Raw genomic sequence first — 5,494 nt, forward strand, 5'->3', positions numbered from 1 at the left:
ATATATATATATATATATATATATATATATATATATATATATATATATATATAATGGAATATTACTCAGCATTAAAACAGAATAAAATCATGGTGGCATTTGCAAGTAAATGGATGGAGAGTTGGATAATATAATGCTAAGTGAAGTAAGCCAGTCCCCCAAAGGCAAAGGCCAAATGTTTTCTCTGATAAGTGGATACTGATCCATAATGGAAAGGGGTGGCATGGGAGGAATGGAGAAACTTTGGATAGGGCAAAGGGGAGGGAGAAGAAGGGAAGGGGACATGGGGTTAGGAAAGATGGTGGAATGAGACAACATCATTACCCTAGGTACATGCATGATGATACAAATGGTGTGACTGTACTTTGTGTACAACCAGAGAAATGAAAAATTGTGCTCCATTTGTGTACTACGAATCAAAATGCATTCTGCTGTCTTGTATAACTAATAAGAACAAATAAATAAATATATAAATTTTAAAAAGTGAACAAATTCATTACAAATCATTAATAGGAAAACTTCAAAGAAAATTAAAAAGTCATATCACTATCATGGGATATATACCCAATATTTTTCAGCAGCATTTTATTTAAGGCATACTGATACACAACATAATTTATGATTAATTGTGAATTTTGGAGCCATAGAGCCTACTTTTGAAGACTTTCTCAACCATATTTATGAAAACTTAGAATGTTTACTTAAACTAGGCTTGAGTTTTCAAGATGGCAAATATGAGTGACCATATGGGCTTCTACCTTTTATAGCAAATGTGAAAATAATGTGTATAAAATATGAGTTGTCGGTTACTTTATTGAGTTCTGTCTTCATGAGGTACCAGAGATAATGGGAATAATATGTAAAAGGAATTATTTCAGTTCAGTGAAAATAATTTTTTAGTAGTTATCTTCAGCTCCCCCAGTTGGTAGGGATTAGAGGAATGAGTATGTTCAAGACTTAGAAGAGAGGAATTTGCACAACAGAAATCTAGCCAGAGTACATACACATTTTTGATAATAGTTGTATTCTAGTCTCCAGGTAAGAATTTCATAATGATAATTGCTGTTTTTAACTATTAATACCATGGTTGATATTTAAAATCTAAACAAAGTAACTATCAAAATTCTTCTACTTGCATATTTCTTGACTTCTTCAAACTATAATATGAATTTTCTGCAAATAAATATTGTCTTTTGTTTCTCAAAGATCAAAGTCTATCCAACTGTACATTCTTTTTCTTTAGCTGTGGGTGGATAGCATGCCTTTATTTTTTAAAATTTTTATGAGGTGCTAAGGATCGAACCTAGTGCCTCACCCATGCTATGCGAGCGCTCTGCCACTGAACTACAGCCCCAGCCATAATAAACCTTATTTTTAATGCTCTTTTCTCATTAAATAATGAGTATTAAATTATTTTGTAAATCTGTTCTAAGATCTTTGTAGTGTTCAAGAAAAAAATTAAAAATAAAAATTCTCTGATTTACATATTAATATAATTCATATGTTGGTCTGATTTCATTTATTAAAACTAAACCAAAATTAAATCAATGATCAATTTCAGGACATCTCTTTGAATATTTATTAGGGCATATGGTAAACATTAAGTGAACATGAAAAATTAAAGAAATAATGTCACTATCATTGATTCAAGTCTACTGTTTCAGGCAGATATTTTATTTACAATCTGTGTTCTCTATTGTCTAAATCCTGTATACCTTTGGATTATAGCTATTCTATCCTTTCTGTTTTTGTTTGGATTGATATGCTCTCATATTTCTTTATCTTCAATATTTTAAAATTTGATACATATTCATAATTCAAAATTAGTGCTGAAAATTTTCATTACAAATTTTAAAACATGAACAACGTTGTTTTTTGAAATATTGGCTAAATTTTTATCACTTTCTTCACAAGGAAACATTTTAAAATAATCTCTCATTTGTTCTACCTTCCCCTTATACTCATTTAATTTTTTTCTTCTCATAATTATATAGTTGTTCTTCTCTGTGTTTCAATAAGCCTAGAACTTGCATTTTGAGGACCTCCACTCTTGCACATTTTGAGATGATTATTAAGGATATTGTCATCTTTAAGGATATAGAAATCTTTAGAAAAATTAATACCAGGGTAAAGCTATGGTATTGAATTCTCTCTTGTTAGCACAATAGCACTCCAAAGGGTATTCTACTTCTTCTTTTACTACAGTCACTACTTATCCTTTACATTATTACAGTCAGACTTGTATATTTATCACTGGCTAAAAGTGCTTCTTGGGGTACTAATGGCAAATCCATAATATTTTTCTCAGTTATTATTCTCTACTTATCTTCCTACTTTTTAAATTTTGCTAAGTAACTTGTCCTTAAAATTTTCATGTTTTTGCCTCTTTCATGTATATTTCTTTTTCTTCTTATTTCTTGGATTAGATCACATTGGTTAAAACATGAAAGGATATCATTACTCCATCAATTAAAAAGACTTCTATCTAACATTTATCTTTAAAAAAACATTTACCTTACCTAAAATTTAAATTTCTAGCTTCCCACTAAATATTTATAATTATTGTGACTTATTATTTCAAATGCAACAGGTTTTGTAAAACTTATTTTGATTTACCACATCAATTCTTTCTTGAACTTCTTCATTTCTGCTAAATCTGTCATTAACTTATTTTGTAATCAGACTCCAAATTGGTATCAGAATTTAGATTAGCAATCATATTCACTTGAGTCTGATCTCATTTATTTATTCTTCTTGGATTTCTTTTGCTCTACCAAAATAAGCCTACTCCTGACCTTGTCCTTGTCTCCCATGCATATCATATGTATTTCTGTTTTTCAAATTTACTATTATATATAGTTTATCACACAACTCTTCTTGGAAATTTATCTGTGCTACCCCTTGGTAATATTTACCCACCCCCAAAACACATCTGAGTGTAAAAGAGGACATTGTTTAAAGTCTTTATTGCTGTAAAATAAATATTAGTTTTATTGATATTACTTTGGATATTTTTCTTATGAGGATTTTTTCTATTTTGCTTGTCTTCATAATTATGCATTAAATATGTGATCAAAACACTATAATATAATCAATGAAGTCTCCACATTAATATTTTCTGACTGATATTTCAGTTCTATTGTATTTACATGGACAAGGTCTTAAAATTGTAAACATTCCATGAGTTTCTTATTTGTTTATGGTCATTAATTGGATTTCTACTTAACTAGTTCATTTCCAAAAGAGAAAGGTGTGTTTTCTGTAGGAAACAGAAATCAAGGCAACTTAATGAACCAGAGCTTTATTGGTATATACAACCCCAGGGTTGAAAGATTGAGATGAAAAGGGAAAGTAGCCCAGGAAGGAGGGAAGGGAGCAAGGTAGTGTATTTATAAGCTATTCACAATTTAATAAGAAAATACAGCTGGTAGTTTAACAAGGGTAATGCATCTAAAAGGAAATGAATATTCTGCCAATAAATATTGTCTTTTGTTTCTCAGAGATCAAAGTCTATCCCACTGTACGTTCTTTTTTTCTCTCTTCTTAATGGTGTTAATCAGCTGTTCCTGGCCAGTTTATATCCCAGACTCTAGTTCAGTGGAACTCTGTCTACTCTCAGCAGTGGATCCTTCTCTAGTACCCAGAATCTCTTGCTCAATAAATCCTGTACTTGTAGGAAAGCCCATGTTTATAAGTTGGTTACTGGGCCTAAATAGTGAAACAGGTGAATTTCAAATCCAAATTTTGTTTCCCTATCACATGAATTCTAATAGCTTGGGAATGCTGAACAAAATATGACATTTTGGTTAAATTAATGTTGACTCCCATGGAAGACCATATCTGTATTATACACTGTTATATCCAAAGCTGGTGCTTTGTAGAAACCTTCAATATGCTGTTCTATCATTCTTTACATAAGATGTTTTTAGGTGACAAGTATAGTAAGAATATATAGTATAAAATATATAGTAAGAATATATAGTATAGAATATCCTATGGTGAGTCCATTTCTGAATAGTTTTTAACCATATAAGAGAGCTGCTTTTTCTAAGAAAATTTTGTCAGTCATAATATAGTAGAATTTTCTATGCCTTTTTATGATATCAAAGTTGAAAATACCCTACCCAGAGTATGTATCTATACTAGATAAGATAAATATCTATCCCCTCAAAGGTAGAAGGGGATCTATATTGTCATTTTTCACTAACTTTTAGGTTTTTTTCCAAAGAAGTGTAGCATGTTATCAGCTAGCATTGCTATAGTGAGATGAGTCTTGGTGAAAGGGAGCTCATATTTTTAGATCCATGCATAGACTCAATCCTATCACTATTATTTGTTTGTGAGAATATTGTGGGACCACTGAGATGTCTGAGAGGAAAAGATGGTTAATGTCCGTCATGTAAGTTATACTGTCTACTTGACTGTTGCTTCTCTGTAATAATTGCCAACTGACAAGCATTCAAGAAAGATCCTCACTTTGAAGTCACTCTAGTGGATCTGTTCATCAGAGATCAGACCTCAGACTTCCTTTTATGTTGATAGTTCTCTATTGTTTCTTAAGACTTACCACTAGCTAGCAAGACAGTGTCAAATGCTGAGCATTGACAGTGCTTATAAATTCTTGTAGATTCATAACTTATGCCATCTCTCTAGGCATGCAAAGTGGACATCCTACTAAGCTGTTCACAGCTTGGCCTAAGAGAATGATTTTCTTTCATCATTGTCATGGCTAGCCCTGATATAACATATAAACACATTAGGGCTGAATCTTTTTCTTTTCTATGATTAAATAAATTCATTTATTGTTAATGTATCCTATTGGAGGCCATGAATTTGGGTTGAGAAATAGGCACATATATACTTACTCAAAGAATGAATATTTATGTAAAGTTTGGTCTTGCTACACAACTTTGGAAGTGTGAACCATGATTTTATTACTGAGACTAGATGCACTTTTCTCAATTTTCATATCCACCACAGATACTTCCTGAACTGATTTTGCTCATCATCTGGTACAAATGGCAGGGAAGCTTACACAACAACCTGACTATGCTTGTTATAAAACTCTTAGAAACTGGTAACCAAATAAGCCTTGAAACAAATAAGTTAGAACTGTATTATGAAGGTGCTTCAAAAATAAAAGAAGCCCAGTAAATTTAGTGCCTCATTTTTGCAGGCTTGGAGAATAAGAGACAATGACTTTGTCTTCTTTTATTTTTGGTTTTTTTTTTTGGTACCAGGGATTGAACCCAGGGGTGCTCAACCACTGAGCCACATTACCAGCCTCTTTATTTTTTATTTTGCAACAGAGTCTCACTAAGTTGCTGAGGCCCTTGCTAAGTTGCTGAGGCTGGCTTTGAATTTGCAATCCTCTTGCCTCATTCTCCTCAGCCCCTGGATGAATTTCTCTTCTCTACGTAGAGAGAAGCTCTCCTGCTATATTCCAAACTATAAGATGATTAAAAAGTCTACAGATGCAGAAGGTCCATGAAAC

The sequence above is a fragment of the Marmota marmota genome, unplaced genomic scaffold (genome assembly GCF_001458135.2).
Source record: "Marmota marmota marmota unplaced genomic scaffold, marMar, whole genome shotgun sequence".
NCBI lineage: Eukaryota > Metazoa > Chordata > Mammalia > Rodentia > Sciuridae > Marmota > Marmota marmota.